The 27,650-nt window shown below is 50.2% G+C and overlaps 1 protein-coding gene and 1 long non-coding RNA gene across 3 annotated transcripts in view; one reads left to right on the plus strand and one right to left on the minus strand.

The window, feature by feature from the left end:
- The window catches only part of NTN1 (netrin 1), a 222,335-nt gene that overhangs the window by 23,093 nt on the left and 171,592 nt on the right, over positions 1-27,650 (minus strand). The gene's annotated exons all lie outside the window — the stretch shown is intronic.
- On the plus strand, positions 839-27,348 carry LOC134729517 (uncharacterized). The gene is made up of 2 exons (XR_010110682.1): positions 839-8,526; positions 9,849-27,348. It is a non-coding gene; the product is annotated as an uncharacterized LOC134729517 (long non-coding RNA).

Genomic DNA, 27,650 nt, shown 5'->3' on the forward strand with positions numbered 1-27,650 from the left:
TTAAGGCCGATAGAGGCCTCATTGTCACCCCGCGCCCTGGGTCTGTGTCAGGCGCTGGCTTTCATGGTGCGGAGCCTCTGGCTGGGGTCAGGCCTCAACAAAAGAGGTCACAGGGGAAATTAGCAGCCCATGAAGCATCAGAAAACCCCTTTGGTGTCCACTCTACTGCAGTGTGCAAATAAAATGCCCCACGAAGACGAGTTCAGTTCTAATGGGCCCTACTGGTGAGAGGCAGGGCTGCTGGGCCCGCGTCCACTGGGTATCACTGGGGGATTCCAGGGCCCAACCGAGAGCCAAGCAGGATGTGGAGGGCACCAGGGCCTGCCAGCCCTTGGGCCTGTGTCAACCCCCAAATGCAGCTTCCCACTTCAGCCCAACCATGGCTTTTCCCTGCCAGCCATCGCTGTTCTTTGAACAAGGAGACACAATTCCTTCGCCAAGTCTGTGTGTGACAGCTTCACGTGATGGCACAGCCCACCACAGAGGCTCAGCAAATCTCCCCCAGTCTGCCCTGCCCCCAGCACTCAGCAGGCAGGATCTCATTCAATTCTCCCAACCCTTCTTTGATGTGTAGGTATCATTCCCATTCCACAGACAAGAAGACTGAGGCTCAAAGAGGGTAAGCCACCTGCCCAGTGCACTCTGGGTAGCTACTGCCAAGACTGGCCTGAGATGCCAAGATCCCTGTACTCTTGGTTAGGCGATACTCTGACAGATTCCCCCTCAGTGTGAGCAGAGGTGAGCTCAGAGCCAGGGATGAGGAATGCCCTGTATTTTAGCAATTCCCAGACTACCTGGGGGAAGACCAGCCAGGCTGGCCAGCGGGGAGGAGCGGGGAGCTGCAGGGGGCCCAGCCTGTTCTAGAAGCAGTGGTGGCATGGGTTGATGGAAGTTGGCTGGGTGTGTGTCCTGGTGAGGGATTAGGAAAAGAGGACCAGGAGGGGAAAGATTCAACACACACGTGCACACACACAGGCGGCTGCTCCAGGGGCAGGTGGCAGCGTCCTATCCCGCAGAGGGGAAAACAAAGGTCAAGGTAGGGGAGGAGTGATTTGTGTGGGAGCACAAGGGGAAGCCCAAGCAGGAAAGCAGAGGCCTCCCAGTGCCACCTGCACCCCAACCCAGGACTTAGATCTGCAGGGAGTGTTCAGGGAGACCTCTCCAGGGCTGGCCTCTGGCCTGTGAAGGCCGCTGCCTCCATCGAGGTCCTGAGATACATTGACTGGTGCCTCAATGAAGATCAATGCAGCTCTATCCCACTACCTTGGGGGCCATGGGTGTGGTAGCCTCCCACCGCTTCCTGTGCCAGCCTCTTGGGGCCCCCAGTTAGGAACCAGTCTCAGGAAATGGGAGAAAAACAGCCCTGCTTCCTGCTCCCTATGATCTGAGCCCTCGGAGCCCCTTCATGACACCTCTGCTCCATGGCACTGGTGGCCACAGTCCCCATCCCTCCTGCCATCTGGATAGCAGCTTGGTTACTAGAGTAGGGATTTCTTGGGGTGCAGGGACTGGGCTGTCCAGAGAGAGTGGCCCTCACTCTACTGTGGCCAAGCCTGAGAGGTTGGGATGAAAGTGACGGCAGCCCAAACACTCAAGTCAACGGCGCCATCAGCGCCATCAGCACCACGGCTGCACTTCCCTGTGGGGAACAGCCGCTCTGGGCCACATCTTTGCCAGCTCAGGGATAGATGACGCTCACAATAAAGCCACTGCTGGGGCTGAACCCAGGTTGTGCGTAAGTCCTGGCGATTCTGCGTGAGCTGGCTGAAATCCCTTCCTGCTTTCTCCACTTAGGGAAGCGAATTGGAATGCAAGTTGTGCCGAGTGACGTTCTTGCAGGGGTGGCCTTCAATCCACTCTCCTCGCAATTTTTTTTTTTTTTTTTTTTTTACAAAAGCCATCATCCCACACCAGCACTTTCATTTCCAATCAGGAGGAAATCCCTTTCACTGGCCTCCTCACCATGGGCCAAGGCGCACCTCTCCATCTCAGCCTTGTAGATAGCATAGGCTGTGGCAGAGGGGGTGCCTTTGAGCATGTCAGCTCTTCCGAGCCTCATCGGATGCTTTGAGGGAGGGACTGCGGTGCCTAGCTTAGAACTGAGAGCTCAGAAAGGTTCCAGAGCAGCCCGCCCAAGGTAAGCCCCACCCCGGGGGGTGGGGGGCGGGGCAGGAGGAAGGCAGATGAGTCCTGGGACAGCCTGCCCCTGTCCCTTCAGCGTCACTGTCCCAGCCTAGAAACCTCTACAGCTCTTCTCTCCAGAGCCAAGTGTCTACCTGGGACAGAGACTGCCCTAGAATGTGTGGCATCCATCACTGCCTAATTACATCGCACTCACAGGCCCTGCTTGACAAATCACAGTCATCACCATGAATATCCAGTCTGTACCTCACTAATGGCAGCTACTCTCATGATACTAATGAGGCGCTGGGCACTGTTCTCACGGTTGATGAACTCGTCTTGGCCCTTCAATCAGGCCCCATTTTACAGATGAGAATCTAAGGCACAGAGACATTGGTGACTCACCAGCTCAAGGTCGTGTGCCCAATGAGGCAGTCTGGCAGCCCAGTCCCTGCTCTTAACCTCCTGCTCCCAGTCCTGGCTATGCAGTGGCATCACGATGCCTGGGTCCCACTCCCAGGACTTTCTGATTTCTTTGTCTTAGGGAATGGCCAGAGTGTCCGAATTTTTAATGTTCCCCAGATGGTTCTAAAGCACAGCCAGGGTTAGAACCACAGTCTGAACCAACTGTGAGAGATGGGGACAGTCTTCACACCCATGATTTGCACAGAGCACCCAGTGTGGCAGAGGAAAGATCCAGAGAAGGTGGCTGCTGAGTCAAACTGGAGAGTGCTCACAGGGAGAACCTCAGGCTGCTTGCCCTTACAGAAAATGACATCAGCCTCTGAGCATTTGGAGTTGCATTTGCTTTTTTTTTTTTTTTTTGGTGTCTTTCCTTTCTGTCAGCTGGAAATTCTTGTCAGATCAGTGTGCTTGTTGCAAAATGTCCCCTATGCCCTTCAGATTTGCTAGGAAAACAAAGACCAAGCTTGCTAGAATTGTATGTAAAATACAGGTAACTAGGCTTGGAAGGAGAGGCTGAAATGTTCTCCCTTGGGTAAAGTGAATAACCTTCAGAACATGGACACTGTGACAGCTATTTGGCTGCTTGTGGACTCTTTGTTTAGGTTGTATTCCAGATAGCTGAGGTCACTGGACAATGGCCCCCGAATAAGGAAAATGTTACTGTATGTTCTCTCTCTATGGTACACACAAAGCTACAGAGAGTGCTTCAAGATGGACAAACCACAGCTTTAAAATGCAGCTTTGACTCCTTCTTCAAACTGGCATCTATTTGGCAGCCTCTCATGTAGCTCCTCCTCGTTTTGTTCCAAAACAGCCATAAAGACAATGAGAAAACCTGAACATTCACACTAGTGCCAAAAACGAAACTGATGATGACCCAACGCTGGGATCTGGGAGCAATCTCTAGTAATTAAAGGCAGATGGTGGTGGACTAAGCAAAACCTGTTCAGGTTTTACCTCAGGACACAGCTCTTTGTCTGATGAGCAGAAAAGTCCTGAAAAAAGGGAGGAGGACACAGTGACAAAGACCAGAGAACAAATAAGCAGGAAGTGAGTGGGGGCAGTGGGGACGATCCCTCCTCCAGGGAGGGGAAGTTTCAGGACCACTAGGGACCAGAAGGACAGCAGTACAGCAAAGATGTCACCTTATATTTCTTTTTTTTTTTTGAGACGGAGTCACGCCCTGTCTGTCATCCAGACTGGAGTGCAATGGCATGATCTCGGCTCACTGCAACCTTCGCCTCCTGGGTTCAAGCGATTCTCCTGCCCCAGCCTCCCAAGTAGCTAGGACTATAGGCACACACCAGCTCATCCACCTAATTTTTTGTATCTTTAGTGGAGACAGGGTTTCACCAAGTTGGCCAGGCTGGTCTCGAACTCCTGACCTCATGATCCACCCGCCTTGGCCTCCCAAAGTGCTGGGATTACAGGCGTGAGCCACCGCACCCAGTCTCACCTTGTATTTCTATCTAAATCATTGCAGAGAATCAGAAAATCAGGCAATGCAGAGAAAGGAAGAGCACTACCTCCACAGAGCAGAAGGAAATCCAGGGAAAGGCTGGTAGGAACCAGGAGCTGAAGACAGAGCTGTGCGCCTTCCTGGCCATCCTCCTTAAATCTGAGATGGGAATCCAGCCATTGCACCAGTACATGGATCTGCAATTTTTTTTCTTCTTCAAAGGACCAAACAGTGAATACTTTAGGCATAGGGGACCATAAAGTTGCTGTCACAACTATTCATCTTTGTCACTGTAGCTTAAAAACAGCCATACACAATAGGTGTACATGCCAAATGGGCATGGCAGGCTAAAAAGACTAAAATGACAAAGCCTCTATGAACTAGGAGAAGAAAGGCAGTAAGGGAGATGAAACTGAGCTGAAACAAAAAGGGTGATGCATAAAAGAAAGAGTTGGAAAAAGATGAAACCCCTGTAGCACAATTAAAATCCCCTTCAGAAGGGCTGGGTGTGCTCTCACACCTGTAATCCCAGCACTTGGGAGGCCAAGGCAGGAAGATCGCTTGAGGCTAGGAGTTCAAGACCAGCCTGGGAAATGCTGCAAAATTCCGTCCCTTAAAAGAATGAAATAAAACAAACAAAAAGACCATAGCCGGGCGTGATGGTTACTTGGGAGGATGAGGTGGGAGTATCGCTTGAGCCCAGGAGTTTGAGATTATAGTGAGCTGTGACTGTGCCACTGCACTTTAGCCTGAGTGACAGAGTAAAACCCTGTCTCTAAAAATAAATAAGTAATCCACTTTGAAAGCAGCAAAGATTCATGATACTGTAGAAAACTGATCCAGAAACATGGAGAATAAATTGGAGAAACTCTTACAAAATTTAGAGGAAAAAGACAACCTACATATTTAGAAGGAAAGGGCTCACTGAAGTTTTCCAAAAATCAACAAAAGGGGACCAACATCCAGACACATCTTTGCAAAACATATGAAATACCAGGACAAGAAAAGAATATATACAGATTAAACAACAACAACAACAAGCCAGTGAGATGATCATGGAGCAATGTCTATAAGGTCTTAAAGGGAAAAATTTGTGACCTAAGATTTTTATACCTAGCTAGACTGTCTTATACTATATAGGCCACAATAAAGAAAAGACATTCTCAAATGTGCAAGGGCTCAGAAAATGTTCCAATTATGTATCCTTTTTGAAATAAATACTTGAGAATGTTTTCCAACCAACTATGAAATGAGTCAAAAGTAAGAGTTTACAGGGGAAAGTGATGGCATAAACACAAGGTGATGTGATTGACATCTCTGTGCTTACTGGTGATGAAAACTGAAAGCAGTAAACATAGAGATGCCAAATTTGGTTCTTAAACATAATGCAAATATCAAAATTATTTTTAACTGTTTGAAAGGGAACATCAGTGGCTCTGTCTCCTTCTCTGTCCCCATGTGTGTATGTGTGTGTGTGTGTGTGTATCTATCTAGCTATGTATATATAAAATATTTAAATTTAGTTTGAAACTTCAGATCATATTAAAAACTATGAAGTAGAATGAGGTGGGGAATAAAACCCTTTGTCTTAAGTATAGAGAATGTAAAAAATGCTATTTCATGCTCGATTCTGACAAGTAAGAGTTATTAGATCAACTAATGCTTCTGAAAAACCCAAAGATAATCACAGAACTCTAGAGAAAATGATATAAATTATAGGTAATATGCCAAAAGATAAAACAGAAAAAATGAAAAATACAAAAAGCAATTATGATAAATTAAGATCACAGAAGAGCAACCACTAAAGACAAAACAATGAAGGTAAATGGATCCAACTGCTCTACTGAAAAACTGAATTTAAAACAGAGTACTGTTTAAGGGGAATATAACCAAATAAAATGATTTTCTTTTTGAGATGGAGTCTCACTGTGTTGCCCAGGCTGGAGTGCAGTGGCGTGATCTCAGCTCACTGCAGCCTCCACCTCCTGGGTTCAAGCGATTCTCCTGCCTCAGCCTCCTGAGTAGGCTGGGACTACAGGCGCCTGCCACCATGCCTGGCTAATTTTTTGTATTTTTAGTAGAGACGGGGTTTCACCGTGTTAGCCAGGATGGTCTCGATCTCCTAACCTCGTGATCCACCTGCCTCGGCCTCCCAAAGTGCTGGGATTACAGGCGTGAGCCACTGCACCCAGCCTAAAGTGATTTTTTTTAAGAGCTCACAACTTAAGCAGTAGCAAAGGTGTATCAGCAAATGAAAACAAGAAACAAACCAAGAGTGGAAATGTTAGTATCAGCAAAGTAGAATTCAAGGCAAGCATGTTTATAGTGGAAAAAGAACATCACCTAGTAATTAAACAAGGATTTTTTGACGTAGAATAACATCTCATTGAAATATATTAAGCAAAAATCAATAGTAATACAAAATGAAACAGACAGAAATCCTTAGTGAAAGAATGCTAAATTAATCCCAAGAAGCAAAAACTATACAAGCCACATTTCCTGACCACAATGATATTATTTGTTATTAAAGAAGAAATAATGAAAATAAATGAAATGCATTCAATTCTAGAAGCTAGAAAATGAGCAAAACAAAACCCAAAGAAAGCAAAAGGAATGAATAACAACAGAAGTAGAAATATAGTAGAATACAGAAAAAATACATAAATACATCCAAGAACGGATTCTTTGAAAAGCCCAAATACAAACTAAAAGAAAACAAAAAGACAAAACACTGTCATGTTTAACTACAAATAAAAGAAAGAAAACGGAACTTTAAGAAGTAACAAGAAATAAATTACAAGGCTAGTATATACAACTTTAGCCTAAAAATCTTGGAAATCTGAATGAAATGCAAAATGTTAGGAAAACATAAAGGAGCAAGTTAAACTGAGTAAGAGACATGGAATCTGAACAGATAAATAGTCATGAGAGATGTCTGGATAGAGATGGTTTCAGAGGTAGGTCCATGTAAACATTTAAAGGACAAATCGATTTCACGCTATTTGATCTGTTCAGAAACACAGAAAAAGATGGACAGCTATTAAGATGAAACAGATGACAGTGCTAAAAACGGACCATTTTGCAACTTTAAAAAAGCAGTTTTATATGATTCAGCCTTAATATAAAAGCTGGCATAACCATATATACACACAGACTATATGGGCCAATTGATCAGCCTCATTTACCAGGAGACCCAACGTTTTATGCCCCACAGTTTCCCATCCTACCCCCATCCAGCCGCTGGGACCCCATCCACCCTGCCAGGACACACTTGCTCCATGCAGGAGTAACAAGTAAAGAGTAGGCAGAACACCCTGCTGCCCTGCTCTCTCAGGGGAGCCTCTGGAGCTAGGATTGAGGGCACAGGTAAATACTGGCAGCTCTGCAGGAGGTCCTGCACCAGGGCTGCCCTTCTATCTCACTCTACTACCCAAAAAGAGACAGAAGCTGCCAGGGCTGGACACAGGCACTGCCTGGCCCCCTACTCGGACGTGCTCTGTCCCAGGGAGAGCCACTGAGACCTGGAGGCCACCATCTGCCTGGCTCGCAGCAGGCCCATCCTGGCTGGCTGGCATCCTGGCTCCTCCTGGGAGCAGCCTACCCTCCCTTTTATTCCTCCCACCTGCTCCCCTGACCGACCCACAGCCAAGAGCCAAGAGGTGGCCTGCAGGCCCAATCCCAGCGGCCGAGACAGTCCTGCCTCTTCCTCCACCTTGGGTAGCTGGCCCCTCTGGTCTGCCTCCTGTGCCCCAGGTGCCAAAATCCTGCTGAGCCGGCCTGCTCGCCGGATCGAGGCTCATCTCTGAGCATATGGCAGGCAGAGCCCGGCGGCCACGGTTGAAGCCAGGGGCACTGCATCTGGCACCTCCCCTTGGAGCAGGGCGGGGAGCTGGCAAAGGTCTCGCTCTCAGCAGCCCTGGCCCACTCGCTCGCAACACCTCTGCCGCTCTGCTTCTGGGCTGTCGGGCTTGGGAAGGTGGGGCAGGGGGTGTAATCAGTGAGGGACACCCAGCCAACATGGTCTGTCCTCCCAGGGCAGAGAAACCTGGAAGGGTTGGGTAAGTTGCAGACGCCAAGGGCTGGGCATAGGGGAGGAGCCCCTGGTTCTCCCTGGCCCGGGGTGAAAGAGTTTAAGGGGAGAAGGGCTGGGGCTAACAGGGGCGCCCAGCCAGCTCTGTCCATTTCGGCTGGGCCATTCTGCCCACCAGCAGGTGACAAAAGGCAAATGAGGCCAGTCTGCCCAGAAAGTATGTTTGGTGCTGCCTGATCTAGAACCAGAAAGCTGCATGGAATCTCCGCGGCCAGAGAGTCCAGGTTTCCATGTGTTCGGTTTTCAAGGTGCCGCAGGCATCCGTGGGTTTCATAAGGGCCATCATGCGCGAGGCATGATGAGAATGGAGGACACACTCCCCAGGAAGCTGGCTCTCACCTCTTGGTCCTAGGCTGCAGGTGACTTCGTGACTCGCCCCACCCTGCCCCAGGTAAGACCACCTTACCACCCTCAGCAACAGCACCTCATCCAGGGGTAGAGCCACCTGTCAGGGAGAGCTGGGGCCCACAGGCAGATCTCTAGCCCCCACCCATCTCTCTAAGCCTGTACTAGTCTCGCCGACCCAATCCATCACCCTCAAGCCCTACTTGCCTCAAAAGCAAAATGCTCATTTGACTTTGGGCCTTGGGGGCAGAAAGGCTAACGATGCCCCAAATGAAGCATCTTCTAGCAATGGGCTGGCCAAGGAGCTTAGCAACCTATGGAAGTAAGGGTCTAGAAGAAAGCCCAAAATGTAACACAGGAAGCCGAGGACTGGTGTCTTTCACATATAAAGAACTCTTCTGAATCACTAAGAAAAAGACAGCAACCAAAAATTCAAAGGGAAGGAACAGGCCATTCACGAAAGAGGAAATAAAAAGGGAACAAGGAGATGCACCCATGTTCAATCTCAAATTATCAAAGAAACAAAACATAAACCAACAAGAATATAGCGCTTCTGCCTAGCAAACTGGTGAAGGCAAGCATACACACACTCACACGATATGGCTGGGGCACAGATTAAAATATGAACTTTCCCGAGCGTGGCTGGCATTGAGTGTCAAAACCCTGAGAACATACACACGCATACTCCAACGCAGCAACCCCACTTCTAGGAATTTATCATCCATTCATTCAAACGTTTGACGAAGCACTTCCCACATGAACAGCTCTGGGAGGCACTGGGTGTTCCCCAAGGCTAATGGAGCAGTGGGTGGCATCACAGCAGGAGGGGAGAGGCCAACAGCATGAGTGTCATCACTCCCATTCCTGATGGTGACACTCAGGAAATGATGACAGTGAGCCGAGCACACTGGGAGAGAATGCGTGGGGGCAGGGGACACAGGTGGAGACCTACTTAGACCCATCCCAGGAGGCGACACTCAGATGACAAGGGATCAGCCCCAGGAAGTGTAGGGAGGAGCATCCCAGCACTTGGCAGGTGCAAAGGCCCCAGGGCAGGAAAGTGTGAGAAACCAAAAGGAGGGGAGACTGGAGCTGGCAAAAGCTGGGGTTTGCCCAGCAAGAGATGAGGCTTACAGTTTGCAGGGAGTCCCTAGGGCCTTTTCCACAATGTCAGGGGTTTGGATTTTATTCTAGAAGAATAGCATGTGCCAGAAATGTTGGGTGGTGGGCCTGTGGCTGGTTTTTATACTCTTGCTTTATTGTCTTAGGTATATTTTAAAATTTACTGCAATGAGGATACAATTCTTGTGTTAGAAAGAAAGAAACACTAAAAATAGTCTAAGGTGAGGCTTTTTTTTTTTTTTTCAGATGGAGTCTCACTCTGTAGCCCAAGCTGGAGTGCAGTGGTGTGATCTTGGCTCACTGCAACCTCTACCTCCCAGGTTCAAGCGATTCTCCCGCCTCAACCTCCCAAGTAGCTGGGATTACAGGCACCTGCCATCATGCACAGCTAATTTTTGTATTTTTGTAGAGATGGGGTTTCACCATGTTGGCCAAGTTGGTCTTGAACTCCTGACCTCAGGTGATCCGCTTGCCTCGGCCTCCCAAAGTGTTGGGATTACAGATGTGAGCGACCGGCCAAGGTGAGGCTCTTCTTAGTGAGGATGAGGACCATTTACTTACAAGGGGTGGGAATCCTATAGTAAATGACATCTGTATTCAACAAAGTGACATTTCTATTCCCAATCTATAGAGCTTCTGCTGCGGAGAAGTGCTACCCCCTCCCCAGGAGACAGCAGAAGTGTGTGTGTGTGTGTGTGTGTGTGTGTACACGCATGTGCCTGTGTGAGGTTTCATCCTCTCCCTGAATGCCAACTGTGTGCATGGTAAGGTGGCTGGGAGTGAGGACAGTGCCATAGCCAGGGTGGCTGTAGACAGCTCCCTGAGGGGTAGCCCATGAACGAGACCTAAACTGTGCAAAGGAGGCGGGGCAGGAAGGTCTGAGGGAAGAGCGTTCCAAGCAGGAGGAGCAGCCTGTGCAAAGGCCCTGAGGCAGGACCCAGCTCGGCATGGTTCAGGGACTGGATGAAAGTTGGAGTTCCTTGCACGGACGGAAGGACAGGGGCAGCAGCTGAGAGATGAGTCCCAGAGCTTGAGGGACCATGTGAGCTGGATAGGGTTTGACTTCTTTTTTAAATGTCATGCAAAGCCACCCCAGGGGCCTGGCCTGGCCCAGGTCACCTAGGGCTGCTGGATTTCATCACATAGGGCAGAGGCTGGCTTTTGCTCTCACCCTCTCAGGGACGGTGCCCTGACTGCCCAGGCCCCACCTCATGCCCAAGGTTACCAGAACGTGCTCTCCACTCCGTACCACAGTTACAAAGAGCCAGGGTCTGGCTCTCAGGAGCCTAGACTGTCATTCTGCTGCCTGAGCTACATTCTGTCTCAGGGGCTGCAAATACGTATTCAGGTGAGGAAGCATGGATGTGAGTTTTTTATACCGGCAAACTGAAGCACTGGGTCCTCTTCCTGCACCAAGCTGGGGTCCTCGGGGCTTCGCTGGTCAGAGGGGGCCCTGGTGCCCTGGCCCCCACCAAGTGCTGCCCAGGGAAGCCCTGCCCTTTCTTTCTGCTGCCTCCCTAATTGTGGCCACTTTCTCAGATGGTTCCCTTTGGTGCACCAACAGGGGCAGAGGCAGGCTCCTGGAGGTGCACACAGCTGTGCAATGCACACCCAGGGCCAAGGCCTTCCTTCCTGTATACTGTCTCCTAGAGAGCCACCCACTGGGACAGCCTCAAACACCAGGCCTGGGTCTGACAGGTCCACTCTGGCCCCCTGCAATATCAATTTTCCTTTCTTCCTCAAGAGCAAACCCTAATGTCTCCAATCTAGAATACTCTTCTTCAAAGATTCCCTTGCAGCTCACCGTGGCCATGAATCTACTTCTGGCCCCAGGACGTAAGTGGAAATCTACTAAGCAGGGCTGCAGGGAAAGGGTTCACATCATCCAACCTGTGATCTGGGGTCATTCACCATTCCAAGTTCTTCATCAGTAAAATGTGGTAGTGATGATGGTCATAACTGCTACCCATTCACAGGATTTAGGAGGAAATGACTATGGTGCCGTGAGATGGGTAAGGGGAGGTCAGAGATGGTCTCAGCTGTGTCCTGAAGGATGAGAAGGTGCTGCCAACTGCATGTGATGGGCTCCAGGTGGCCTCCAACTCTGCAGCTGAGAGTGGAGGGTGAATGATGGCGGGCCAGTGGGAAAGGCAGGGCCAGATCCTGGGGCCTCTTGAGGCCAGGAGGAGAGCTGAGATCTGAGATGCAGTGTCCTGGGTCCAGTCCTTAGCAGATACAGGAAAATGGGTTGGTGTGGTGGGATCTGGGTGATGCAGCCCTGTCTCTGGACAGGAGCAAGGTCCCTTTCCTGGCTGTGCCACAGGCCTAGAGCCAGGCAGGGCTGGGGATGAAGAGTACCTCAGGCCCACAGGGGCGTCTACTCCTCCCCTGGAGTGCACGGTGGTAGAATCCTATTATTTGCAAAATAATATCTGGAAAAAATAGGACCTAAGCTCTTGGGTATTAGGAGAAGCCGGAGGCCATGAATGCCTTTCCCCTTGGCACTTGTGCTTGGAATCTGTTCCTGTGCCACTTCCCTGTGTAGCCTTCCTCTCAGCCCCAGGCACGAGAAAACCTCCAGGTTCTTAGCGCCCATTTCCTGGTCTGGGATTTTCTGTCTGCCTCCTCCCCTGGCAAATCGGACCTTGGTGTCCCAGCACCTAGCACAGTGCAGGTCACCGCTGACTGCTCAGCGAACCCACTGGCACATACACTCTGGACAATAAGCTGACTGCGGCTGTCTCTGTGAGATACCAAAGCTGCCTGGACCAACGAACCCACAAACACAGGCTCCCCAAACAAAAGACGTCAGCCAGCACCCTTTGCAATTATTCTGATGATACCCCTGAGACAGCCTGGGTAAAGGGCTTAGGCTTTATTTATTTATTTATTTAGAGATGGAGTGTCGATCTGTGGCCTAGGCTGGAGTGCAATGGCATGATCTCAGCTCACTGCAACCTCCGCCTTCCAGGTTCAAGCGATTCTTCTGCCTCAGCCTCCCGAGTAGCTGGGATTACAAGCACACACCACTACGCCTGGCTAATTTTTGTATTTTTGGTAGAGATGGAGTTTCACCATATTGGCCAGGCTGGTCTCGAACTCCTGACCTCATGATCCACCTGCCTCGGCCTCCCAAAGTGCCGGGATTACAGGCGTGAGCCACCGCACCCAGCTGGTTTAGGCATCTTTTAAACCTGCCAAACTCTTTGACAACAAAGAGGGCACGAGTTGGGCTGGAGAGGGTTTGAGTGGCACCAGAAATCGGAAGGCCATGACACCTTTAAGAGATGTACAGCTAATATCTGAAAAATGGGACCCTTGAGCTCTGAATCAGAAGGCTTTTCTGCAGGCCTCAGCCTGCTGTCTATGGGGTGTGGGGTGTTAGTTGGACAAGAACATCTCTTCCTGGACCCCAGGATACAATCCGCGGCTCCAGAGGCAATGGTCTCAGACTACTGATGAGCTTCAGGGCTGCAGGATGCTGGGAAGTGGAAAGGATCTAGCAGGACAGAGGGGGTGGCAGACAGGCAACCAAGGAACTCAAAATGCCGGCTCTGTGACTTACAAAGCTGTGTGTCCTTGGACACATTGCTGCACTTCTCTGAACCTCCGATTCCTCATTTATTAAGCGGGGGTGAGCGTTTGTAACAATCTTTTAAAGTTCCAGCGAGAGGAAGCCCGACATGACAGGCACTAAAAAATGTTGGCTCTCATTATCTTTACTCAGTTTAGGAGCCATGGCAGAAAACCAATTTTATTATATTACTGGCACATCCAATTATTTTAAACCCAAAGATATTTCTCACTCAAGTATGTCCTTGATTCACTGAATAATGGCTGACCTCTGGCTGTTCTGAAAAGCAACTCCATCTGTAGCGGATGTGGTTCCTTCACGGCACTTGTCACCCTGTGCAGTGATACATTTTTCAGTTTGGTTTGTTTATTGTATCTCTTCCTCCCCAAAGTGAAGTCTTCACTGCTGTATCCCCAGGGCCCGGGACACATAACAAGCCCTCAATAAATATTTGTTGAGCAAGTTCAATAAAAACGGGCACAGCTGCCACCACTGTGCGGCAGACAAAGTGACCCTCAGCCGAGCAATTCCGGCACTCCCCTACTCCAAAGGTGGAAGTCACCAGGCTTGAGTCTCTGTAAACAGCCGAAAAGTAAAGGCTCCAAGCAGGATTCGGAAGGGCAGAAAAAGGCAATTTTGGAAAATGCTGCAAAACTTAAAAAGCGAAGCTTGGAGAGTGTGGCTCCGTGCCTGGGGAGGAGAGCAGGAGCCGATAAATCTTCCCTCTCCAGGGAGGTTTGAAGGGCTTTGGTGTTTTGTTTGGACTTTAATAACACAGATCCTAAATCCACTGCCTTATGATGAAAATATATTTGCAGATTTAAAAATATGGGGCATTGGATTCTGAGGGCAGCTCTCACAGGAGGAGCCGGGAAGGTTCTGAGGCTGGGTGACCGCCTGAGGATGAAATCCCCTCCCAGGCTGCCTGGCCTGGAAGCCCATCCCGTGTCATTCCTGCCTAGTGCACCGGGACCCACCAAAGGGAAGGCACGGAGAGGCACGCTGGGGTGGACTTCTGGGAGGGGGCAAGCCTGCCAGGCTTTTTCTACCTGAGCCGCCCCAGCCCCCTCCCCCTGAGGGCAGGGCAGTCTGCAGCCTGGCTCAGGGGTGGGGTGGCCGGGCTGGGAGAGGTTGGGGGCTGCAATGACCATGTGAGATGGGAGCTCAACCCCTCTTCTCCACTTGGAACAAGAGGGTGCAAATGAGTCCCCAGCAGGCTCTTTCTTTTTGCTGAACAAGATGGATTGGAAAACAAATTGGCTCAAATAAAGCATGTAATTAGATTAAAGCCTCTTGCCCAGAGCATTTGGGACTGCAAAAAGCCCTCCTGACTGGAGGCAGGAGACCTCAGCTGGCTGAACCAGCTCCTGGACATCCAGAATTTTCTCTTGACCCTCAGCTGCTCAGTCCCAGTCCTCCCCAGCCAGTGTCAACTCTGCTGAGGAAATTGCTTCTACCGCGAAGTCACCCCAGACCCTGCTCTGCCACCAGTCCCAGACCTAGGGGTCACCCTGTTCCCAGCCTGCAGATGCTGCCTCAGCCTCAGAGGCATGCCCCAGTTGGAGCTCAGCCCGTCTGCAGCAGGAGCAACCGGAATGGTGATGAGTCTACACCTGCCAAGCCCTCACCAAAGTGCTTTCCACCCAATGTCCCGAGTAAGCTGCACAGCCACATAGGAAGAGGCAGTTCGGGTGGTATTAGGACGGCCATGGCCATTACACACAGGAGAAAACAGAGGTACAAGTGTTCAGCATCCAAAGTCACTGGCCGGTGGGGGCCCATTCCCTAACACAGCTGCCTTCCACTCCAGCACAGGACAGAGGGGTCTCTTTCCATACACAGAGCCATGGCAACCTGTTGACTAGTGAGTACTGACCCTTAACCTCCCCCCATCGCAATGCAGGAGCTGCCCCTTCTCTCTCTCTGTTTGAGACAGGGTCTCCCTCTGTCACCCCAGCTGGAGCGCAGAGGTGCAATCACAGCTCACTGCAGCCTCGAACCCGTGGGCTCCAATGATCCTACTTAGCCTCCCACGTAGCTAGGACTACAGGTGCACACAACCAAACACAGCTAATTTATTATTTTTTGTAGAGATGAGGTCTCACTGTGTTGCCCAGGCTGGTCTCGAAGTCTCAGGCTCAAGTGATCCTCCTGCTCTGGCCTCCCAGTGTTAGGATTACAGGCATGAGCCACTGCACCCAGCTGCCCCTCTTCAAGGGACCATCCTTTTGGCTTCCCAGCCCTCAGGCAGAACTTCTGTGTAGCTTCCTCTACCCCCATCTATTCTTGCCACCATACCCTTCCCAAATAGTGCCCTCATGTCCATGAGGCTTCCTGCCCCTCCTCCCACCAGCCAAGCCTTTAGGAGATAAAGTGGTGTTCACAGCCTTCCAGGGTAAGTGGGCCACATTCAAGAAGTTGCTGCACTGAGAGAGCAAGTTTCTCTTCCTGCACCTGTTTCTGAAGTTCCTCATCCAAATGGCAGATAAGTTCTGGCTCTTAATGGTAATGAAAGCCCAGGCAGGGAAGAAGAGAAAGAAAAGAAGAAAGTGTGAAACCTGGAGTTCCTATTTTGAAAGGCCCGATAATGAGCAACATATCTTCAGAAAAAAAAAAAAATGAGGGTTGACGGAAGAAGCACTGATTGAGAGCAAGTGAACAGGCAGCACACAGACCACCGGTTACTCTACCCAACCTCATGGCAGGCATCACTAATCAACCACAGCACCCTAATGGGGCCCAGAACTCAGTAAGGTATTCCTCATTGACGTCCTTCAACTTCCAAGCTCTGCATCCTACAGTGGCTATTTGGGAGGGTAGCTGTGTCTCTGCCTGGTATGTGAAGGGTAGGGAGTTGCTTAGTGGGGAAGCTGACGCATCCTTGCTATCCCCGATTCACTGTCATTTGCCACCGACTGATAGACTGGACGCAGGCCACAGAATCCACCCCCTTGGAACTGAAAGGGTTGCTTGGCTCACGCCTGTAATCCCGACACTTTGGGAGGCCGAGGCAGGCAGATCACATGAGGCCAGGAGTTCGAGACCAGCCTGGCCAGCGTGGCGAAACCCTGTCTCTACTAAAAAATACAAAACTTAGCAGGGTGTGGTGGTGGGCGCCTGTAGTCCCAGCTACTCAGAAGGCTGAGGCAGGAGAATCACTGGAACCCAGGAGATGGAGGCTGCAGTGAGCTGACATGGCGCCACTGCACTCCAGCCTGGGCAACTGAGACTCTGTCAGAAAGAAAGAGAGAAAGAGAGAGAGAGAGAGAAAGAGAGAGATAGAGAGAGAAAGAGAGAGAGAAGGAGAGAGAGAGAGAGAAAGAGAGGAAGAGAAGAGAAAGAAAAGGAAGGAAGGAAGGAACGGTTACTAAGGGTGGTCTATCCTTGCACTCCTGTTGCCATTCCCATTCTCTTAATCTTCCTGAATCTCCCTCATCACCAATCCTAGGACTGGATAGGACTGCCATCAGCTGAGCCTCACCTGACTTCCGTCACCCCACAGATGGCCTTATCTCCACTTTCTGGCACAGCCCAGCACAAGCCTTCCATCTGTTTCACCCTCAGAACAGCCTTCAAAACTTTTGAAGAAGGAGCCCCTCCCCTTCCAAGGCTTCCTGGTTCCTTCAAACTTAGAGGGCATGGTTTTTAGAAACCCCATTATGCTGCTTCCTCTTCCTAGACTCTCTGGTCCTCAGTTCTTTTTCTTTTCTTCCTTTTTTCTTTTCCTTTTTTTATGAGACAGAGTCTCACTCTGATGCCCAGGCTGGAGTGCGGTGGTGTGATCTCAGCTCACTGCAACCTCCGCCTCCCGGGTTCAAGTGATTCTCCTGCCTCATCCTCCCGAGTAGCTGGGATTACAGGCACCCACCTCCACGCCTGGCTAATTTTTTTTTGTATTTTTTAGTAGAGATGGGGTTTCACCATGTTGGCCAGGCTGTTCTCAAGCTCCTGACCTCAAGTGATCTGCCCGCCCCAGCCTCCCAAAGTGCTGGGATTACAGGGGTTAGCCACCGCGCCCAACCAGTCCTCAGTTCTTGATATGAGAATTGAAGAGACCAGCCATTTCCTCCCTACTTTACAGACATCTATGTTGAGCCTGAAAGTGCTTCAGATTCTTTGGAAGGTATGATAGAAACCTCCAAGTGTTGTAAACTGGAGCCACTTATTTGTTTATCTTCATTCTCTGGAATACAGGTGAGAACTAGGCAGTAAGAGGTTCAAACAGTCAAACTACTATCACAAAGGAATCGACACATTGGCAGGAGGAGGGAACAGCTGGCAAACAGAGGGCAAAGAAGAGGCAGAAAATTATGAAACCAGCCGGGCGTGGTGGCTCACACCTGTAATCCCAGCACTTTGGGAGGCCGAGGCGGGCGGATCACGAGGTCAGGAGATCGAGATCATCCTGGCTAACACGGTGAAACCCCATCTCTAGTAAAAATAAAAAAAATTAGCCAGGCTTGGTGGCCGGCGCCTGTAGTCCCAGCTACTCGGGAGGCTGAGGCAGGAGAATGGTGTGAACCCGGGAGGTGGAGCTTGCAGTGAGCAGAGATCGCACCACTGCACTCTAGCCTGGCCGACAGAGAGAGACTCCGTCTCAAAAAAAATAAAAAATAAAAAAAAAGAAAATTATGAAACCATGAAACACAGACGCAGAATATCGCAATATCATTTTGAACAGAGGCAAACAGTCCCAACAGTTGAATAAGATTTGTAACTATGACTGTTCAGACAGCACGATTCCTTCTGCCGTGGCTGAATCATCCTGAAAAGTAAAATTATGTTTGTTGTGCATTGCTTAATAAGGCAAAAAAAGTTGGTGATACACTTGGAAAAGATTTCCACTCCAAATTTTTTTTTTTACAGTTTTGTGGCATTTCAATGAATAATGTGTCTCAGGTTTCTGGGAACCCTATTTATGGGGAACCACTCAACCCACAACAATGTCACACCATGGTAGATACTGAAGTCCCCCCACCGGCAAGACCAAACTCTGCTACCTTCTCACATGGAGAATAAAGGTATTGGGTTTGCTTTAGGAAAGTAATGAATTCTCAATACACTCCAGGTACCCACAGACTCAAATGACCCTGTGTGGAAGGTGCTAGCAGAAACACAGCCAGAGACACAGCTGCCCTCACAAAGAGCCCACTGTAGGGTGTGGAACCTAGAGGCTGAAGGGCATCAAGAGTTCAGTGGATAGCCTGGACTTCATCCCTGCTCTGCCCATCTCAGCAGGACATGTCTCAGGCTTTAACAAGTTGCCAAGTTCATCTTTTATATCTTTTTTTTTTTGAGATGGAGTCTCACTCTGTCATCCAGGCTGGAGTTCAATGGTGCGATCTCAGATCACTGCAACCTCTGCTTCCCTGGTTCAAGCGATTCTCCCGCCTCAGCCTCCTGAGTAGCTGGGACTACAGGTGCGTACCACCATACCTGGCTAAGTTTTTTTTTTTTTTTTTTTTTTGTATTTTTAGTAGAGACGGGGTTTCACCATATTGACCAGGCTGCTCTTGAACTTCTGACCTTGTGATTCGCCTGCCTTGGCCTCCCAAAGTGCTAGGATTACAAGCATGAGCCACCACTCCCGGCCCGGTCTTTTATTTCTTAACCATCTCTTCTCCCTCCAAGAACTCCCCAGACACGGGATTTCTAACTGCTGCTCCATATTTGCTTCCCAGTTTTAGAGGGCATCCTCTGAGTCTGTTTCCCTGACTCCCTGTCATCCACAGACCAATGGGAACTGGCGTGAGAGAATCACAGCCCAGGAACTCAGGCATGGCTGTGGATCCCACAGATCCCCAAGTACTGCATCTGATCTGTTGCTAGGAAGTTTACCTATAGGCCTCCCAAGAGACTTCCAAAACAATTCTGGTGGACAAAGGAGTAACCAGCTTTCTCCTACAAGGGAGGCCATATGTGTGAGAGGCACCATTGAGCTCTATTCCTGGAAGCCAACATGCACCAGCTCCTGCTAGAGCTGGGGAACAGTCGCCTGAGTCCCCTTGGGACAAGTTAACAGGGTTAATTCAGAGCCCTCTGGTCTCATGTTCCTCTTCCCTTGGAAATCAGGCCTTATGGTAGCCCTGAGGTCCAAATCACCCACTCCATGCTCTTCCTCATGGTAATATGCTCACCAAAACCTTGAGCCACACAGTAAGTTCAGAACTCTTACAGCAGAGATGAGCTCTGTAAGCCCAGGAGGAGAGCACAGAGATTTCTGCCTGCTAAAATGAGCTACCTCCCTGGATGAGGGGTGTCTGACCGAGGGAGTTCCCATCTCTAGGAGGAAAAGACATAGAGACCAAATCTGCATTCGAGCCAGAGAAACACCTGCCAGCAGCCTCCTACGCCTTCTTCAAGATGCAAATTCTGCCTCATAAGATGAACTTTCTAGAGTTTTTGCTAGAGGAACTCAAGTTTCCAGCTATGCCACTAGTTCTAAGTATCGTCCTCTATTATCTGCCATCTGTGCCATTAAAAAAAACAGCAGCCCATCCAGAGAGGCAACAAGACACCTTGTTGGACTTGAGGCTTCATTCACTTGGGCTGCAGAAGACTTAGCAGTCTCTTAGTGACGCCTGCCACTGGCTCAGGCCCACGGAAGGTTATGTTGGTATCCGCTGACGTGTGGATTTAGTTAACAATTAACAATCTGAATTAGAATATTCTATTTCTGTGTCTTTCTCACACAGTACACCAGTCCCTTGAGGATAAAACTCCATGTTCTACTCAGCTCTGTAACCCCAGCACCTAGCCCAGGCTCTTGGTAAATGTGTCAGTGATGAATGAATGAAGAGAAAATGAATAAATGGACACATGCATAAATCCTCTTATCAAAATTCCCAGGGAATTCTAGGAGTTGGCAGGGAGCAGGGAAAATACTAAAAGCTACTATCAAGCCTGGCTGAACAAGAAATCCCCCATTTTCAGCCTGTAGCCCAGATGAGGTCAAGGGAAGGATTTATAGAGCACAGGATCAGTATTTCATAAACCCTTCCAAATTGCAGAAAAGGCTGCACCTGCCTCCATCCGTCTGCGGCTGCTAATCCGCTGTAACAGCTCTGTGCCCTCCATTCTATCTCCCACTCGGCGGGCAGAGTTATCCTGTGTATTCGCCTTTAATAAGCTGAAGCCATTCGGGCGCTGCATTCATTGGTATCTGCTCCCACCGGGCCAGCCCCATGGGGTCTCCTTGTCAGCTCTCCCAGTGAACAGGGGATTTTGTGTTCAGCAGGGAAAACAAAGCTGTCCCAATAGGGAACCAGTTGGCTCTCTATAGGCTTCTCCAGCGAGAGCCAACAGTGGACACAGACTGGAACTGCTGTCAGCACTAAAGGGTGATTCAGCTGAGCTGAGCAGGGCTCCCTGGGAAGGTCATGAAAGAAGGATGCTTGTAGTCCTGTAACGTCCACCCGGCTGGTTGGCTAGCCAGTTAGTTTGGCTGGTTAAGCCAATGCCAATGAGGTCATGCCTTGGAACCCGATGTTGCCTTTGCTTAGCTTGCCTACAACCCAAATCTAGGCAGCTGTTGGGCAGAATGCACACCCTGGGGCTAAGACTGGGCTAAACTACTTCCTACAAACACACACAAAGCTCCTCAAAGCTCACCACCACTTCCTGATGCCAAAATGGCAACACCATGATGACAGGTGGCCGCAGATGTCCCTGAAGTCAGCAGAGTGATCAAAGAAGATCTACAGTGAAGACTATATGTTGTTACCAAACACTACTCCATTCCCCGCCCAACCAGGCAGATAGACTACATTACCCAGCGACCCCCTTGTAGTTGGGGTGGTCATGTGACTGAGTCTTGGCCAATGGGACACATGTACAAGTGATCCTCAACACTTTCAGGCCCAGTCCATAGGTTTCCCAAGAGCTCCCAATGTTCTCTTTCCCTGACTGTGGCTGGATGCAGAGAAACCCACAATGACAGGCCCTAGAAGATGGCAGAGCCATGTGATGAAAGGGGCCTGGGCCCCTGACTCACTGCTTGGAAGGGAGCCACCCATCCAGGGCTGTGATGGACTGTGGTATAAAGTAAGAAATAGCAGGGCCAGGTGCAATGGCTCATGCCTGTAATCCCAGCACTTTGGGAGGCTGAGGTGGGTGGATCGTTTGAGGTCAGGACTTCAAGACCAGCCTGGCCAACATGTTGAAACTCCATCTCTACTAAAAATACAAAATTAGCTGGGCGTGGTGGTGGGTGCCTGTAATCCCAGCTACTTGGGAGGCTGAGGCAGGAGAATTGCTTGAACCCAGGAAGCGGAGGTTGCAGTGAGCCGAGATTGTGCCACTGCACTCCAGCCTGGGCAACAAGAGCGAAACACTGTCTCAAACAAACAAACAAAAAGAAAGAAAGAAAAAGAAATAGCTGGACTATACTATCTGAGCTGTTTGTTACAGCACATAATCTTCCCTGACCAATACAGGGTTGTGAGAAGTAGAGAAAGAGTTTGAATTAGGACAATAGTGGGTGCAGCCGTGGTGGTATGCCTGTTATCTTGTCCCAAGGGGCCCAAGTCACTGTTCCCCAGCTTCTAACAGGAGCTGGTAGTGGGTACCAGGAATGGAGCTCAATGGTGCCTCCCACACATATGGCCTCCCTCGTAGGTGAAAGCGGTTAGTCCTTTGTCTGTCAGAACTGTTTTGGAAGTCTCTCTGGGAGGTCTACATGTGATCTTCCCAGCAAAAGGTCAGATACAGTACTTAGGGATCTGTAGGATCCACAGCTGAGCCTGAACTCCTGGGCTGTGATTCTCTCTCTCCAGTTCCCCTTGGTCTCTGGTCTTCTAGAGAAGAGATGTGAGAGATATCAGTAAGACTGTCATTACTGAGACCAGCTGGACACAGGAGGGAGGACATGGGACCTCACAGAATAACCACCAGGTTTTTCTACAGTGTAGGGCTCTTGGAGAGTGGACAAAACAGAAACCCACAGATGGTCCCCAGATTCCAGTAAAACTTCCTTTCCCACCAAATCACCTACCAAGTATAGCAGAGGTGGCTGGAGCCCCGCCCAGAGCCCCTTGACTGGACCTGTGCACCCAGCTGCACGCAGCTCACACTTGCACCCTTCTCTGAATGTTTGCCCTTGACGGATGGACACTGCTTTCCCTGGAGATATCTGGGAGGTTATATGTGCCCTTCCCCATGTAACATAGCCAATGGCTGACTGACTTGGGCAGGTATCACTGCCCAGCCCTTTTGCCTGTAAATATGACAACTTCTTGGATATGATTCCCAAGCTCCCGCGTGATCAGGCTGAGGCTAGACTTCCACTGCAGCCTTGTGTTTTCCCAGTTTCTTCCCCTGCACTCTCGTGCTTCCCTCATGCCCTTACTGGTTTCTCCTGAAAGCACCCCCTCAATAAATCACCCACACAAGAATCCCTGTCTTGGGCCCCCTGAGGTTCTGGGGAGAATTAAAGCCAAAGACAGCAGGGCCCCGATAACCCGGGTGGATGGCTGGCATCCCACCCACAGCCATCAACTAGCCTCAAAGAAGAAGAGGGAAGGGTAAGTCCAGGACAATCCCAAAAGGTCACCACCTTCTTGGAGGCTTCTCTGGTGAAGATAGAAGCTACTATGAAGGTATCTTGGACCATGGGAAGATTTTTAGATGCTGAAGTGCAACTTCCTAATCCTTGGGCTGAAGGAGGTGGCCTCGTAGGACAGAAGGAAGGCTGGTCCAGGAGACTAGGGCGGGGGAAGAGGGAGGCTGGTAGATGCCTAGCCCAGCTTCAGCCTGAAGAAAATCTTGAAGCAGTCTTCTCTAAAACCCATTTCCCCTTCCATGAATTTCTTTTCTTTTTCTTCCTTCTTTTTTTTTTTTTGGACAGAGTCTTGCTCTGTCACCCAGGCTGGAGTGCAGTGCTGTGATCTCAGCTCACTGCAACCTCCACCTCCTCTGTTCAAGTGTTTCTCGTGCCTCAGCCTCCCAAGTAGCTGGGACTACAGGTGCCCTCCACCACGCCTGGCTAATTTTTTATATTTTTAGTAGAGACAGGGTTTCGCCATGTTGGCCAGGCTGGTCTCGAACTCCTGACCTCAGATGATCTGCCCACCTTGGCCTCCCAAAGTGCTGGGATTACAGGTGTGAGCCACCACGCCTGGCCCACGCCATGAATTTCTAATCCCTCTTCAGGAGGAGGAAGCTTTGCTAAGCCTCTGTGTCACTCCATAGCTTCCTGCTTGAAAGGATGGTCTGCTTGAAGGACCGTGGTAAAGTGGAAATACCGGTTCTGCCATTGACTCACTGCATGACCTAAGACAAGCCACTGTCCTCCTCTGGGCCTCAGTCTCCCCATCTGTCAGATGTGCAGGCCCGATCGGATGACCTATCTCTAGGTTCCTTCTGGTACTGAGAGCCTGAATTTCACTCTCAGGATGCCTTTTGGACAATGCTGTGCTGAGGAATGTCTGACAACTGGCTCTCTGGGGAACTAAAAAAAAAAAAATGCTTTGATTTTACCATTTGTCAACTTCCGAAGTGTAAATATTCCCACCATGGCCAATTTCAAACTCCCAGCAGGACACCCTGAATGCAGAATTGGGAAGAGATGCACAGTCGGCCCTCGTGAGCCAGTGGGAGCAGGTGTGAACAGGTGTGAGCCGGCTCCAACACCACCAAGTTTCACATGCCTTTCTGTGCAAATAATTTCAGATCCCTGCTTCATTCCTGATCTCTACAAATAGAAGGCTTTCTCCTTTCCTTAATCCCACAATACATTGTACTCAAGCAGAGACCACAAAACTGTGCAAATGACACTTGTCACAGTCTTCTCTAGGAAGGCACTGACCTCTCTGGAGGGGGGAATGGGGAGGGGCAATGCCCCACTGGCCGCCTCCCTCCTAGACACCAATCTACTGCCCTTACTGAAGCCTGAAGCCCTGCCCTGGATGGCAAAGACAAGGTCCATGAACCATGCCCCAGGGCAGAGGCAGGAGACTTGCATCGTGTGGCCGCACAAACAGCTTCAGGAGCAGAGGGAGAGAGCTGCCGAGAGGAAAATCCTGCTCAGCAGGAGGTGGGGCTGGGGACAGTCTGAGCATAATCATGACAGCCACAGGAGGCGGCAGCTGGTAGCCTCCCTGCCACACCACCACTGTGCTGCTCCTTCCAACTCTGAGGGTCTATGTCCACAAGAGCAAGGCTGCCTGGCGACTGGCTAAACAATGTCCCCACCAATCCATTCTCCTCTTTTCTTTCCTACCCTAGGGTTGAGCATCCTCCTTGGTGCAAATTCCCCACAATTTCTTCAACACAGCCCTGAAAGAACCTCCCAGGCAGCCCCCCATTGCCCGGGTGCTGTGCCCCAGAACACGAGGCTGGCTCTGCACCCCAGGCCCTGCCCAGCTGCTGGCAGCACAGGGGAGGACAGCAGATGGGGTCTGGTGGCCACGGTGGCCTCCAAAGCAGGCCTTCCCAGGCCCCAGAGATTTTGAGCTGAGAAGGGGCCAAATTTATCCTTTAGCCCAGCTCCTTCGTTTCACCGAGAAGACTGGCTCCAGGACTACCAAATGGCTTGCAGAATGCTTTAGCTAGAGTGGGGTGAAATACTCAAAACCCATGATCTCCAGTAAAGGATTGCAGTGATGGTTGTTATTATTTCTTTAAGTCTGGAGCAGTTTTAGATCTGGCAGGGTATTTAAGTAATTAGAGGGACCACTGTGGGTCCTGCTCTGGGGCTGGAGGGGGGCTTTACTCACCCCAGTTCAGTGGCTGTGAAGATTCTGCCAGGCAAGCCCGCTGCAATAGGGGCAGGAGAGTCTGTATGCTGAGGGCCTCAGGCCAGGTGTGACCCAGTTGCTACAAGTCCCCTCCCACCACAGCCCAGGACCTGTACAGGAATCTGCAAGGGGTTTCAGGCTGAGCTCTGAGCCTGGGCCACCTGGGGGCTCTCTGCATCCACCCCTGCCTCAGCCTAGCTCCACAGCCTGCACTGCCCCACCCCTGCCAGCCTCTGCCAGCAAGGTCGCTGTGACAGCTGTGTGACATGGAGGTGGGTCCAAGGACTCCCATCCTCTCTCTCCCTGACACCTGTCACTTGTCCCGTTCCCATCAGCCATGCTCCTTGATCCCCCAGTGGGAAGAGCTCCCAAGAAGGGCTAAATATTCCGCCCCCACTTGCTCCTCTGGCCTCCCAGCTCATCCCTTTATCCTCCTCGAGGCTGGTGGCAGCTCTACCTGCAAAGGCCCAGAGACAGGGGAACAATGGGGCTCCTGAAACCCACCATGCAAATGGCTTCTCTGTGCTCCTTGGGGTGATGGAGGCCCAGGGTGGAGGGGTGGGGGGCGGTAGAGCTCGCCTGGCCCTGTTCACCCCCAGCCTGACCTCTGCCCCAGCCCTTTGTGCAGGTCCCAAAAAGGAGAAAGAGGGGAAAAGGACGAGGGGGTGGGGAGGAGGCCAGGGAAAGTGAGGGAATGAGGAAGGTGGGGGTAGGGGGTGTAGGAGAGAGGGAGGGAGACAGACAGACAGCAGAGAGCGAGAAAGAAGAGAGGGGAAACTGACTTGTGCAGGCTGCTCAGAAGCAGGTTCTCCTGGCCAAGGGGAAGTAAATGTTAAGCTGAACTCTAGGAAATTGCCATTTTTGTGGGTCTGAAATGGTCACATACAGCAGCAATTCCACACAGTTTGACCTAATACACACGGGATTTCTGATCTCGAGGCGGAGGGGCAATGAGCAGGTCCCCCCACTAGAAGAGTCCCACGGCCCCTTGGCTTGGGCTCTGGCTTTCTTTCCTGGACCAGAGTTCTAGCAACCTGGGCTGATGTCAGAAAATCTGGGTTTGATCCAGTGGTTCTTAGCCAGAGGCTCCTCTGTCCCCCAAGGGACACTTAATTATCACAACTGGCCAGAGGGCAGGTGCTGGCATCCAGTAGGAAGAGGCCAGGGATGCTGCTTCACATCCTACAGTGCACAGGGCAGCCGCCACCTCAAAGAGATCTCCAGCCCCCAGGTCGACAGTGCTGAGATTGAGAATCCCACGGTTTAAACACCTTAAATAACTGCTGAATGTCTTTCCATTTCCACACCCTCTGACCCCACCACTCACTCCACGAAGCCACAGGACTGGACGTGGCAGTGCCTCTTCTTTAAGGGTAGGTGAAGTTAACAGTGACAGCATGTACCACACAGGGAACACTTTCCATCTTACATGCCACTTTGCATCCTCGAAAGCAGCCCAGGAATGGCACCCAGATGCATTTCTAAATAGAGTCCTTCGTATATCACAACATTGCATAATTTTTTTTTTTTTTTTTGAGACAGAGTCTGGCTCTATTGCCCAGGCTGGAGAGCAGTGGCACAATCTTGGCTCACTGCAACCTCCACCTCCTGGGTTCAAGCGATTCTCCTGCCTCAGCCTCCCAAGTAGCTAGGATTACAGGTGCTTGCCACCATGTCCAGCTGATTTTTGTATTTTTAGTAGAGATGGGGTTTCACTATGTTGGCCAGGCTGGTCTCAAACTCCTGACCTCCAGTGATCTGCCCACCTTGGCCTCCCAAAGTGCTGGGATTACAGGCGTGAGCCTCTGCGCCCAACCTGCATAATGTTTTTTTTTTTTTTTTTTTTTTTTTTTTTTAGTCGGAGTTTCACTCTTGTCGCCCAGGCTGGAGTACAATGGCACCATCTTGGCTCACTGCAACCTCTGCCTCCAGGTTCAAGTGATTCTCCTGCCTCAGCCTCCCGAGTAGCTGGGGTTACAGGCATGCGCCACCATGCCCAGCTAATTTTGTATTTTTACTAGAGACGGGGTTTCTCCATGTTGGTCAGGCTGGTCTCAAACTCCCGACCTCAGGTGATCCACCTGCCTCAGCCTCCCAAAGTGCTGGGATTACAGGCGTGAGCCACCATGCCCAGCCGCATAATGTTTTAATAATTAAACCAGCGAGCAAAACAGCTGTGAGGAGACATTTGGGGGAGAACCAAGAAATGCTGAATATGGACTACGTATCAAATGATATTAAGAAACGCATTGTTAATTTTGTGAGGTATAATAATGACATTGAGATGTTCTCAGTTTTTGGAGGTGTATTCCAAAATATTTAGGGCTGAAATGTCATAACGTCTAAACTTCTTTAAAAATATTTTAACAGAAAAGGTAGTTGAAACAAATACCGCAAAATGTGAATTCCTAAGTCTGGGTGACGAGAATGTAACTGTCCCCCATGCTTTTCTCCCTACTTCTCAAGATTTTTCAAAATAAAAAGTTTATAATGAGTTGAATCACATTAATTCAGAATATACTAATGTATAGTACAAATTAGAATTTGGGGTACATTTCACTTTAGGTTGTGCTAAGTTTTACCATGGAAAAACGACCAGGCACATAAAAGCTCAGTCCTTTTTTAACATGGTCACATGGGAAATGTGGCTGACTTGAGGAAACGGCTTTTTCTTCTTTTTTTTTTTGAGACAGAGTCTCACTCTGTCGCCCAGGCTGGAGTGCAGTGGCATGATCCTGG

Source organism: Pan paniscus, chromosome 19 (genome assembly GCF_029289425.2).
Source record: "Pan paniscus chromosome 19, NHGRI_mPanPan1-v2.0_pri, whole genome shotgun sequence".
Lineage (NCBI taxonomy): Eukaryota > Metazoa > Chordata > Mammalia > Primates > Hominidae > Pan > Pan paniscus.